Source organism: Botryllus schlosseri, chromosome 16 (genome assembly GCF_051294905.1).
Source record: "Botryllus schlosseri isolate E-star chromosome 16, Bs_hap1, whole genome shotgun sequence".
NCBI lineage: Eukaryota > Metazoa > Chordata > Ascidiacea > Stolidobranchia > Styelidae > Botryllus > Botryllus schlosseri.
In genome coordinates, this window is record NC_137251.1 from 7,353,290 (window position 1) to 7,367,935 (window position 14,646).

At 38.5% G+C, this 14,646-nt stretch overlaps 1 long non-coding RNA gene across 1 annotated transcript; it reads right to left on the bottom strand.

Annotated features, from left to right (window-relative positions):
• Positions 1 to 11,518: 11,518 nt before the first annotated feature.
• Positions 11,519 to 14,397, bottom strand: LOC145458493 (uncharacterized). Its single transcript, XR_013921151.1, has 2 exons — positions 12,279 to 14,397; positions 11,519 to 12,072 (listed from the first exon to the last, which is right to left on the bottom strand). It is a non-coding gene; the product is annotated as an uncharacterized LOC145458493 (long non-coding RNA).
• Between the last annotated feature and the right edge of the window lie 249 nt (positions 14,398 to 14,646).

Genomic DNA, 14,646 nt, shown 5'->3' on the forward strand with positions numbered 1-14,646 from the left:
GTGATCGAGCACAGCAAATAAATCCGTAAGTGTGTGGAAGAAGAGCTTATGGCAATGAAACGCAGCATTCGACGTTTTTCGATCACGTTTGACGAATCATTTTCTACACGAAACAGGCGGTACATGAATTTAAACGCTCATTATCTGGGTGGCCTTCGGTGGTTGGGTTTCATTCGTATTCACGGGAACATGTTTTTTCGTCAATACTACAAGGAATGAATGTTGTGTGTGTAGCTTGTATGTGTATTTTACTACTTTGCTAATCCCGGGAAATCCCGGGATTGAGAAGCGCAAATCCCGGGAAATCCCGATCCCGGGATTTCAAATTTGATCCCGAAGTCCCAACCCTAGTACGAAGCCTTTCCAAGGGAGGGGCATTGCACAATGCAAGTTCTGTTCGCTGATTGCACTGTTTTGTGCCCAACGCCCATAAATGTCAATCCGTGAGAATCAAATTGAAATCGGTACTGCCTGAGTTCAATCCTGTTGTATCAGCTTTCGATAGCTTTATCCTGACGCATAACAGTTGTTCTGTGGTGTTCATGCGGTGTTTGTCAACTACTATGGTGATTTACACCAGACCAATTTTCTTCATTCATATTCCATGGCTTCCGACTTGTAGCAAGGTCCAGTTCTACGCTTTTATATGACATCGCCTACAGCGATGATATGGCGAGGAGGATCCTAGATAAACCTTCAACACTTAGGTAGGAATTCTGGAATCGACCTCGGTCGAACTCGAACCCGCAACCCATTGGTGTTGCAGCTGTGGATTATACCACTATGCTAACACACAGCATAACAGAAACATCTTTAAGATGTTCCCAAAGATATAGTGGTTAGATTCCGCATGTATTCAAATTAGAAGTACTTAACTAGATAATCAAAATATAAAGACGTATCCACAATGCGCGAGCTCTTATGACAACCTGATCTCATAGTAAAGCGATGCTAATTTCAAACCGTAATTCCGCTGCCTCGTCATAATCTCCTTGGGAATAGAACCAATTAACAGACATTACGGAACGTATAAAGAGTAAATACTGTATCAATATTTTGTATCGTCACCTTAAAATTGGCAGAGACATGAAAGCGTTCTAATAAGAGACAATAAATTCAAACTTGAATCCGGCCGCATGAGGGCTAAGGAAATGAGACCAGCGTCAACCATCATATAAGATTCAAGAAGTGATGCGGGGGAAATTCCATTGGGATTTCTTGCGTCAACGGTAGACAATCGGTGCGGTGTGTCAAGCAATAACGCCTAGGTACCAACGGAAGCAAGCTATGTCTAGTTTTTACTTTTGAGAAAATTTGTCTGGGCTCCTCATCGCCAACATCATATACGATGTACAAAAGCGCCAATGTAGCATGTGTGCAATAAACAAAACAAAAAATGCCGAGGGGTAACGAGAAGGGTTGGGTACCTGGTTCGCTGACTTGGGGCGCGTTGTGATCTAAATAAAGATAAATATAGAAATAAGTATTGCTCGAAACTAACTTTGCAGTAGCAGAAATCTTTCAGGGGTTTTCACCATTCCTATCAAATGGTATTCCTGATCGAAATAATTTCGACGTACGGTCAGGAATTCATAATGGAGATCAAAATTAGTTTCACCTGTTCGCAAAGTGGACAGAACTTGCAGAATTACACAGTACTAACATATCCACACGCCACGAGTCATTGAATCATTCCAAAACTCAATTGCTCCCTGATTGGGTGATATTATTCATATAGTGTTAGTGGCAGCAGTATACTGTAATAAAGACGATGCATGAGGTGCGATGCAGTGGTATCGGACACAGCTGCACTATAATGATGCTCATCCGATTCATTCACTATCTTTTCAAGTGACCGCAACGAACGGTCATGAAACTATGTTGGTTAGCACAAAAATAGGATAATAGTTCGCGCCAAGTGTGAGGTCAATTCGAGCTGAGGTAAAATTATTGATTACAATTATCTTTGTCGATTTACAATAGACATGATCCAATGAAGGATTGCACATGTGAAACTGGGTGCAATAGTCATCAAAACATATTTTCCCTCTACGGAGCAAAGTAGGAATTAATTCATTAGATCTTTCTTAGCACTTTGGAAATGAGGTCATTGCCATTTATCAGAAATCACCCAAGAAAATCTTAGCCAGATCGCGGGCATGAAGTAGAAAGACCTCGAAACCGCATTTTAAACTAGCTCAAACGGACGAATTAGTCATCAGAATTATAACTTAACGCTGTACATATCAGTCAGATTTACAAACATATAAGCCCGAATTGGGAGCTGATTCAGTTAGCGACTAATTTCCTGTCACTTTATCACTCTTCACACACAGACTACGTAAGAGGCTATTGTACATATTAACAATTGAATGTAGGTATCGATGGAATAACAGCTTCATCTGCGGGGGAATTTATTTGCCCTGTACTGCAAGCTGGCCGACGCAACTGCACGATTCCTGCTACTACACCAGCGGTTCTCAACCGGTGTGCCGCGGCATACTAATGTGCCATTCAAGTCTCGCAACGGTGCCGCGAGACATTTCTTCGAAATTTTGCAATTATGCGCTCAATAATTCTAGTCTAGCAAACGAATAATGACGTATATCGGGCTCGATGTGAAGTTCGTACATCTGACAAATCGAAATTCTTGTCATGCCCGCAATCAACATCACCCGCGAATTCCCTTTACTCGGCATATCGCGTGCCTTGAATGCTGAATTCAGTTTTGCACAATACGTTGATTGATCGCAGAGAAGGGCAGACGTGGCGGCGCCTGTGTGACAACGCAGTCCTCAAATCCTCGTTGAACTCTTCTGGGAGTGATGTTCAGTTGTTCACATTTACTAATTAGAATTACAAACATAGCCATCCACGTTGCGTTTGTTAGGTAGCGAGCTGGCACTGCCTTTAAAATGTAGGTTCTGAGCGCAACGTCTGTTACAGGCTATGGTTTGGGGATTGATAAGTAACGTTGATCAAATTATATCAGTTTAAAAATTTACCCTCCGATGTGATTTTTATCCCGGTTTGTTGGAATTATAATTTAATTGCGGGCGGTTGCCAGTAGAACTATTGAGGTATTAATTGTTATCCTCACACATGCTACACGATCAGCCTGGAAATGCCTTTGGCATCCATGTATTGTATAGGCTACGACTCAACGCCTCTGCATTCGTTAGCAGCGATCTTGCTTGGCCTTTTCGATGCAGTGGTGATATAATTACATCTACATTGCTATAGTGAGCAGAGTTAATTGTAAAACAAATCTCATGAAATGGTATCTAAACGCAGCCCAAAGTTTCAACGAGATCGCAGCAGGCCAATTATGTGGTAGCAGAGGTAATGGCAAAAATTTCAAAACCTCTCACGGAACTGAGTAAGTTATTCTTCCGGCTTGCACTAGAATTGTAAAATATGTTTGGAGCCAAAGCTGCTGAAGAATTAAAAACTATGTATTGTTTGTTTTTGGGGTATTCATGGTGTTTGTCGACTACTATGGCCATTTACACCAGGCCGATATTCTTCTTATTTTCCGCAACTGCCGACTTATAGCACGGCCCACCTCTAGGCTTTTTGTAAGACACCGCTGACGCGGATGAGGTGGCGAGGAGGAAAAAACTACGTATATTCTCATGTCAAATGATACCATCCATAGACAGACGTATTTGTGACATGTCCGCAGATATATAAGATACCGTAATTTCTTCTTCGATGCAGAGCAAAACCTACTTGAGTGCCCGAAAAGGTAGAAGTACCTCGTCAGAAACTACCTCTATGTACGACTGCTAAGCAGTGTTGGGATCAAGTCACTACCTTCGAGTCACGAGTCATCTCGAGTCATTGCACATTTTGACTCGAGTCAAGTCAAGTCAATTGATTTTCGAAGGTGACTCGAGTCAAGTCAAGTCACTCGTTTTTTGGAGGTGACTCGAGTCAAGTCGAGTCAAGTCAAGTCAAGTCACGAGTCAAGTCACAATTCAAGTCATATTGAATTTTCTAAGTACGAGTGATGATTCAAAGTCATTACATTTTGCTAGCTGTGTGAATGACGATTGGTTGGTGATATCTCTTGAATCAAATAACGAGTATGAAGTTAAATATACGTGCAAAAAGGCGTTGTATCACTCACGAACTCTTAGAGCTGCTAATAAAATACGTGAGCCAAGATGGAGGATCGAATACGAAGCGCCGAGAAGTTGAAACAAATTGATATGGTACAATACACTACCTATCAACACATCCGTGAGATTATAAACGCATAAACTATATTCGTTGGATTCAAATCATACTAGATGGTTGGTTGGCTAAGCTGGGCACTTCGCGATATGTGAGCACTGAGCCGTCTGACAAACAGAGATACGTAGTTATTAGATTATTCTATAGCTAGTACATAAACGTAAACTGTGATCATTTCGTTTTCGGTCAATTTATTTGTGATGTAACAATGGAGGATCAGTGAAAGTACAATCTGTGAATGACTGGTGGCTCTCACAAGTCCCACCGACGTATCGCGAACAATCCGAACATCAAAGAGATGCATCGATTTAATTGACACCGTTTACTAGATGACTTGAAATTGACTCGTAAATTTTGCTCCGAGTCACGAGTCAATCCACATTTCTGAAGCGCCGAGTCAAGTCAAGTCAAGTCATTTTTGCAAAGTGACTCGAGTCAAGCATTGACTCGAGTCATCCCAACACTGCTGCTAAGTATTCTGGTAGTTTACAGTTGCAGTATGCCAAAAATAGTTGAGAACCACTATGCTAGTGTGCCGCGAACTATTTTTTTTTTATTTTCAAAGGGCGCATCGTACTCTTTCGACGCCGTGTATCCCCATATTCCCCATATGTTCGCTGCCGATTGACTTCAAAACGCCGCGAATCCCTATATGTTTGCTAAATCGAGCGAGCGTATTTTTGTCTCGAAAATAAGACATGCCATTTTGCGTTCTTTAATTGTTATTATTAGGGCGATTTTTTTTACCTAAAAAACGGAAGATTTTGACCTAAAAAATTTAAATTTTGACTTTTTTGACCTAAAAAAACTGAAATTTGACCAAATTTTGACCTCACGTATGCAAATTAGGTGTTTTCGCACATAATGTTAAAATTGTACTATATATTTTCATTTCTGGTTAGAGCTGTCTGTCCCTACCAAGTAGATTGGCCTGAAAAAACGTTTTTGGCTCAAAAACTGACAAATTTTTACATAAAAAACTAGTATTTTAACGAAATCTGGCCCTATGAAGAATTCCAGTAGTAGTACATTACGTAGTATGGTGGAAATAATTCAAATTTGTTGTAGTACAACGAAAGATACTTTCCTACATTCTCGGGTAGAAAGTGTCTGTCCTTACTAAGTAGCTGGTCAAGAATGGAGAAAGAACGTTCAACAGCAGCAGTTGTTTGCTGACAATACTGAAGTTGTGTGCACACTGCTGGTGACAAACCGTGTTGCTTCATTCTGACAATGTTGTCTATGTCACAATTTTTCAGCTTGCGCTTCTTGATATAAGGACATCAATGTCCAAGCAGTCTTGCTTCAGTTAGGATATTGCGGTACGTTGACCATCAAACCATGTCACTATTTGTTTCATTTGACCGTTTATAATTCACAATGAGCAGACGATGGGCCGTTTACAACGGTAGGCCTATAAAGTAGGATACAAGCTATGAAATTCATCGACAGCGCAAAATCTACGATACATACGAAATGCAGAGGTCAAAAAATGTTTGACTTTGTAAACAATTTTGACAAATTTTGACCTAACGCTACAATTTTGACCTAATTTTGACTTTTTTTGACATGTCAAAAAAAAATCGCCCTAGTTATTATTTAATTTAGGCCATTTATAGGTAAATGATTTGTGACTTGTAATACGAAATTTTTGCCGGGCGCACTAGACCGATAAGGTGATAAGCGCCACAATGTCTCATTTTCACAAATATTGATAATAATGTTACATATTTCCACGACGATGATGACTTTCAACAGAGTAAGATGGATGCCAATAACGATTTGAGGATAATATATTTTAAATATATAATGTAAGAAGAATAACCCGTGAAATTTACAACGTCGCAGCTAATCTATAAGTACTACAGAAACAGAAACAAAATCGATACCTTGGCAGCAGTGCGCCTGGAATCGGCAAAACGTCAATTCGTACCGAAGCCAGTGTGGGCAATACGGCAGCATCAATCAAGGCATGTTACGCATCATTGTGTAGATCTCGTTTACGGCTACAGTACGGACGCTAGATACATCTCGGTAGCCAAGGCAAAGACGAAGTACCGATCTGTCGAAATTAGGGCTATTTGCTGAAAAGCGCGGCGTTTTGCAGACAATCGTCGATAAGCTCGGCGTCGAAAGAGTCGTCAGATTGTTAACCAACCATCAGATGCAGATTCATCTGTGCATCGCGGTCAATGTTCAATGTTTCTCTGTGCTGTCGTTCCACGTAACAAAGCCAAATTTCCCATTTCTTGGTAATTGAGGGTTTCCGGTGCTATGGCATTATTAATATTTAGATTTTCAGTGCGATAATAACGTTCGATTATTACCAATTATTCAAAGTTCGAAGCTGTGTGTGATGAATTGCGCTGTCACACGTGAAGCTTGACATGTACGTGCCTTACCTATGCCTCACCTCTCTTGCGCTGTATTTTTGAACAATAATTATTCAAACTCCGTTATTTTGGTGTACAATGTTCCAATTTTTGTCATATATGATAATCGATAGAAAATACCAGTAATATTGATAATATATTCATCGTAGGCCTCCCTCACTGACCTCGGTGACTGATATCCCATAAATATTCTTCTTCACTTAAGAAGTAAATGCAGTTATGTTATGGTTATAGTGTTCATCTACAACAGTGGTTCCCAACGTGGGCGATTTGGCGGCCTAGGGGGGCGAAAATGACGAAGGGGGCGATAGGGGGGCGAAAATAGCGAAGGGGGCGATAGGGGGGCGATGACGCGTTAAAACGGCTTTATTGGAGTCAAGTCGGAGAAATGACCTTTTTTTATTTTTTTTTAGTCAACCCACGAAAATTTCGTTGCAAAAGTGTAAAATTCGACAATGAGCTGAAAAGTTGACCTTTTTTTTTTTTTTTTAGTCAACCCGCCGATGATTACAGTTTGTATAAGTAGTATGATGGTCTGGGTTATACGCAGACCAATCCCAGAACGCCACGTCATCCTAATTGCCACGCCTATATGACGCCCATTGTCACGCCTACAGGATGCCCATTGCCACGTCACCTGCCACTGCCACATCGTGTGTATTTATGAGCAAATTTCATTGTTTTGTGAATTTCAATACCGGTTTTCCATGTATATTTAGCAATATGTATTGAATAACTTGAAATGTATCATCACTAATTAATTAATATAAAATGCGATTTTAAGCGCTGCGACTTGAAAATATTAATATAATAACTTACTTTTTTGGATATAAATAACATTCAGATTACACATAAATTTCGAAAACTATGACGTCAATAGAATACTATATTTGCCAGATATTCACAGATAACACTCATCAACGTTGAACTAGGCGCGGGGTTCTATGATGATATATCAAAATTCTACACATCATCACTAATTAATTAATTCATATAAAATGCGATTTTGAGCGCAGACAGATCGCGGTTTCGATTGCCGAGGTCTCCGCATTTCATGACCTAATATGAGCGCACACTACAACTGAATTCATTCCAATACCTGCAAATTTACTTTGCATGTCGAGTATAAGGATAATTTAATCAGCGCTAAACGCCAACGGACTAGCCGTAGGCGCACAATTCTCGGCGTTACAATTAAACAAACTTTTCGCGGCAGGTACGCGATTCCCGACGTTATAATGATAGTGACAAATTAGCCGCATGAAAGCGAGTCTAATGAATATAACGACAGACAACAAGTTAGTTGAAAAGTAAAACTAATCGTGACCGATGCAAGACGACGTAAAACAGCGCTTTCGCTCGATTCTTGTAGTGACCACATTTCATACGATTCAGTCCTTTTCATGTCACTAGAATAAGGGTGATTAAACCAACAGTGAAACGCCGCCGACGTCTTATAACGTAATAATGTAAGCTGCGTCGGGTGCTGCTATAATGTTAGGAGCGAATATAGTAGAAAGTCCACGTCTGGACACCTGTAAGCAAGTGCGCATACTACCGTAGTAAACGCATAACAGAATTCATGCAAAAGTCTATATTGCTTTGTGATGATTTTGATGTTGTTCCATACCGATTGGGAAGATAGGACTCCTAATTTCCTTATCCCGGAACGTAGCAAGAAAAATCGTATAAATTTTGTAAAGTAGATAGAAAACTACACTATTCCGATGCAGTAAAGACTCTTACACGCTGGATTTTGTGCAGTATATACTAATTTTACATTGCGGAGTATTCCATAAACGTTAATCCAGTGATCCTCCTTCTATTTTCAATCACGATCCGCTTATTATTCTAGGCTTCGAACCCCACACCCAGTACGTTTTATGGGGATTAATATTTTTAGATTAAATATAGCGTATCGAGACTTCGTGAAACTTACTCGGAAATAGTTATTTCTACCCTAATTTAATAGATTTCTCAGATATCGTAGCAACGGAACTGGCTTCAGCGAGCGGTTAAGGCGTTGGACTTAAGTTTCAATGAACAAGTGTTCACATAGGTTCGAATCCCACACCCACTACGTTTACGAGAATTAATATTTTTAGATTCAAATTTAGCGTATTGAGTACTTTTTCTGCCTTTTTCAGCGCATTAGAGACGTCTACACTATTGATTTCATGAGCTTTACTTAAGTTTTATAAATTAACGTAAAAGTAGTCATTTCCGAGTAAGTAAAACGTTCGTATTGTAGGTTCATTTCTGCTTAATACTATAATTATCATGGAGTTGAAGCAGTCCAATATCAAAAACACCCGAAAGTATTTGTTGCATATAGCTAAAAACCTAATTGAGTACTCTGAAGAAGTACAAGTAGCACAGTTTGTGGTATTTCTATGACATCGAAATTTAGCTAACCAGAACTTATACTTGAGTACTCCGAAATGTACAAGTACTTTACCTTTACACGACGTTTCTGTAAAATGAATACTGATTTTATTAAAAAATAAAAAAGCACGAAAAATTACATTTTATCCCAAACCATCAGAATACTAAAGTAGCTTATCGCGTATATGGAGCTAATACTAAAGTGTTTATGATTTCAGTTCGCTTCAACTTCATGACATTTTCAGTATTAAACAGAAGTATAGGCCTAGAATGCTAACTTTCTTCGTAAATTGCTACTTCTGCCTTAATTTAACGGATTTATCTGAGATCATTGCTTTACTTAATCTCTCCAAAATGTGCATTATACTAGTACGTCACCATCGAATCCCTCTGGCTATAACTACCCGATAGTATAATTGAGCCAAATACTCGAGTACTAATTTTAAAGTAGCTTAGATATCTAAATGAACCGACGGTCAGTAAACCATTTCGAAGTGCAAGTACAGGAATATCATACTTCTTGAACCGTGCTCAATGCTCAATAGACCAAACTTGATATTCTATTATGTGTATTTAGGGCTAATGCGTCATCACTATGTTGGCGACAGGCCTGATTTGAACACACTAATTTTGCGAATTAAACTTATCGCCCAACACGGACACTCAATGAAGAGACCCACATAAATGCTCCACAATTCTTGACATATAATATACTGAGCATATAATAAGCTGACAAAACCTATAGTTGAGTACTCCGAAATGTACAAGTACTTTACCTTTGCATGACGTTTTTGTAAAATGAATACTAATTTTATCGAAAAATAAAAATTATGTACTCAAGTAGGTTTTTGTCTACACACACCAACTACTCAAGTGTTTATGACACAGGAATGATTCATTAAGTACAGCGAGAGCAGGCCAAACGTATACTTGAGTACTCCAAAATGTACAAGTACTTCGCTATGTACTCCCTCCACGTACAAATTGAGTAGGTTTTGGACTACTTTATCGATTTTCGATGTTGCGCAAATACCACAAACTTTGCTTGCTTTCGGGGCTGGCAACTAAATGCAAGTCAGACTTTACGCAAAAGTCTCTATTCTGAAAATTTTATCAAGGTAATAGTTTAAAAACTTATACTTGAGCACTACAAAATGTGCAAGTACTTTACCTTTACACGACGTTTTTTGTAAAATGAATACTAATTTTATTGACTAGTTGCATCGAGTTATCGAATGATTTTTTTCCTTACATCAAAACAACTAGAATGTGTAACTATACATTAAAATCGTTCCTAACCCTTTACACACCAGCGATAACTCGTACAAGCAACAAGTTTCGAGTATCGAGTTTTAAATAACGTGAAAGTATCACACCACAAACTGCGCTAACCTTCAAAGTTGATAAGTAAACAAGTACTTGCACTCCATCAGAATACCAAAGTAGCAGAAGTATAGACCTAGAATGCTAACTTTCTTCGTAAATACCTACTTCTAGCTTAATTTAATGGATTTATCTAACATCATTGCTTTACTTAATCTCTCCAAAATGTGCATTATACAAGTACGTCACCATCGAATCCCTCTGGCTGTATCTATATGGCAGTATAATTGCGGCAAATACTCGAGCACTAATTTTAAAGTAGCTTAGGTATCTAAATGAGCTCCAGGACATTGTGATTATGCAGCATACCAAATTTCATCACACATTTCATGATGGAACAACTTTAAAACTAACGCAGTTCTTTAGCAACTTTTGCAAGTTTTAGAAAATATTATACCGACATCGCGACATCTTTCAAAAACAAAACCATGATCAAAGCTTGAGAGATCATTTTTGCTATTTTTCATTGACATAAGTCATTCTGGAGCGCGAAAACGCATTGTACGATATAGATGAAACTTGAGCAAATCCTAGGATCCTCATTTTCAAAGTAGCTCAGATCTCAAAATAAGCCGGGATTTACAAATTATCTTTAGCATGAGATATATAGTGTATCTACTCTCTAGAGTCCATATCACCTCTCGATGATAAAATTCAGCTTTACCATCTAATTCGCTTCCCAATTTATATTCTACGACACGATAACTTTCCTCCGTATGATCATTAAGGCTTCTATCTTTATTGCAGAACGGCTTTGTAGAATTCTTTGATAATACCGCTTTATACTACAATAAAGTATGGAAGGGTCTCATGTTTTTCGGAATCGGACTGACATCTATTGTAATAGCATTATCAAGATAATGGATGTTCGCATGTTTTGTCTCATGTAATATTTTAAGAATATAATTCTTCATCGTTTAATCGCGTCCATTTTTCTGTAGGATGTATACAGTTTTTCTGAGAATACTCGAAAGATTGCCCCATAAGAAAACCTTCTTTGTACTTTTAATTTGTCAAATTTCTACAGCTACGTAAGGGAATTTTTAGGGTTACCCAGAATGACGATTTTTTCAATATATTTGAGAAATGACATAACGCACCTTTAGGGCTGTGCAATCTGTTCCATCATTATACGCTTGTAAGTCGCCCCGAGCATTCGTGTGTCAACGAGTATGCAGTAATCATTTTCTTCGCTACCTGAAATGGAACGATTTAGCTTCAAACTCAACGCATTAGCATAGCGAATTTAAGTATAGACGATAAATAATATACAGTATAGCTCTACCTAATTAATTCATAATATTGTAACCACAGCGAGATTCGAGTAATAAGCGGGGCTAGATAGTCTACCCTTAACAGAGAACTTGCATATACATTCGAATTTATGCGACTTCGGCTATATTGCCGGTTAACATTATAGCCGCGCACAGGACTGATTATTACGTTATAGCTATTTAAATGGTACGATATAGGAGAAATCTCGGTACGCTGGCGATTTTTTCATAATAGTTGAGAAATGATATAACGCACCTTTAGGGCTGTGCAATTTGCTCCATCATCATACGCTTGTAACTCGTCCCGGGCTTGAATGTGTCCGCGAATATATGCCGTGATCATTTTCTTCGCTACATGAAATGAGACGATGTAGCTTCAAACTCAACGCATTAGCATGCTAAATTTAAAAAAATAGGTCGTAAATAATATAGCGAAGCTCTACTTAATTAAATCTTAATATTGTAATAGCACAAATTATGACGTAGCGTGATCTAGGTATTACTATAGATGTAATATATGATTATTCAGCATTCGAAATGATAAAGCTTCAGCCATGAAACTCTGGTGATTTTTTCAATATAATTGAGAAATGATATAACGCACCCTTAGGACTGTGCCATCTGCTCCATCATTATACGTTTGTAAGTCGTCCTGGGATTGCGTGTGTCAACAAGTATGCAGTAATCATTTTCTTCGCTACCTGAAATGGAGCGATTTAGCTTCAAACTCAACGCATTAGCATACCGAATTTAAATATAGACGATAAGTAATATACAGTATAGCTCCACTCAATTAATTCACAATATTGTAACCACCGCGAGATTCGAGTAATAAGCGAGGCTAGAGAGTCTACCCTTAACGGAGAACTTGCATATACATTCGAATTTATGCGACTTCGGCTATATTGCCGGTTAATATTATATCTGCGCACAGAACTAATTATTACGTTATTAGCTATTGGAGAAATCTCAACGTAATTCAATCTGCGTGCACAATCCACGTAAGCTAATACCGCATCGAGAAATTATAGCTAAATTTAGTTTAAATCGATACAAAAAAAAAATACGTGGATCCTACCTTACCTGTGATGCCTGCCTCGTTCGCTGTGCACATGACAATACTTGGAACAGAAATGAGAAGTTTTCAGAATGCGAATTACTTTACGTCGGAAGTAAACATTCTAATTCGTATCGCCAACGCAACTTTATTTATAATGTTCTAATTCGCATTGTCGATGTGGCCCGACTTCTTGGAATCGTAATCAACTATATTCGTGGCACATTTACACGCGTCAATTTCTTGGAATAGTATTCGGCAACATGCGCGTCCCCAGCAATAATCGCGCAGACCTTAATGTTTTTGAGCTGCATAGCAATGAAATCTTTTGACTGCAAGCGCGAGTTCACAACTGACAAATATGTTAGATCACACGAAATAATAGTCCCGAGTTGCGTAAAGTTAATGTTCTCCGCGTAGCTGAGATCGAGGTTTTTCAAGATTTCATCATCACACATCTAATGATGGAACACCTTTGAAACTATCGCAGTCGAATACCGACTTTTACGCATATCTGCTTTTCGTAAACACAGCATATACCCATACATAGTCAATTTTAATAACAGAATTAGTATGCTAAACATCAAATTCTCACCTTGAACGTTGGTACGCAGTTGTAGGACATAATAAGAATGAGCCATACCAAATTTCGTCACACATTTCATGATGTAACACCTTTAAAACCAACGCAGTTCTATACAGACTTTTGGCTAAGTCTGTTTTTCCGTAGCGTAGCACGTACCTATGCATAGTCAACTTTAATAACGGAATTACCATGTTAATAATCGACTCCCAACCTTGAAACTCGCTACACCGTTGTAAGACATTATGACAATGCACCATGTCAAATTTTGTTACGCATTTCATGATTGAACAACTTTAAAACTAATCCAGTTCCATGCCGACTTTTGCAGGGGGCGTAGCACGTACCTATGCATACTCAACTTTAATAACGGAATTACCGAGCTTAACATTGAATGCGCAACTTGAAGATCGGTTCACAGGTGTAGGACATTATGACAATGGAACATACCACTGCGCTAACTTTCAGAATTGTTAAGTATAGTACTCGCACTTTGTGAGAATACCCAAGTAGGTTTTTTGCCTACATGCACCAAATACTCTCAAGTCCTTATGATATTGGAGTACATCAACTTCATGATAGCTAGAGTATTGAACAGAAATGGACCTAGAGTACTAACGTTTTACTTACTCGGAAATGACTACTTCTACCTTATTTTAAAGGATACCTCGTTCGAAGCGAAATTTATGTGGTTTTGGATAATATCCAAGATGTAGGCTCACTTTGAAGGGTACTTCCTAAAACTCAAATATTGCGCAAAAGTACAATTAGGGATCTAAAAGTAACTAATATAGATGGTTATTTCCGTAGATAACTTACCCTCTACTCAAGAGGTTTTTCAGGTGGAACTACCTACTTTTAGGACTGTGTATGTCAAAGTAGTTTGAGCTTACGTTTATATCACCTTGACAAGTGACATTATCAGACATGAAAATGATATTATCACGTAATACCAGAAGTTAACACACGTCAATGTGTTTCGGAATTCACGAGAAATTGGTACTAAGAGAAGTATATTCTTGTGTACACAATAGCGGAGAGAATATTTAAAATGTAGTAAGCAGGCCGATGGCTATTCATTGAGTTGTATAAGCATAAAAAACATTCCCGCGCGCTCCTAAACCCTGCCTAACCCTACCACCTAATCCTAAGACGCGCGCGCGGGAATGTTTTTATGCTTATACAACTCAATGAATACCCATCGGCCTGCTTACTACATTTTAAATATTCTCTCCGCTATTGTGTACACAAGAATATACTTCTCTTAGTACCAATTTCTCGTGAATTCCGAAACACATTGACGTGTGTTAACTTCTGGTATTACGTGATAAT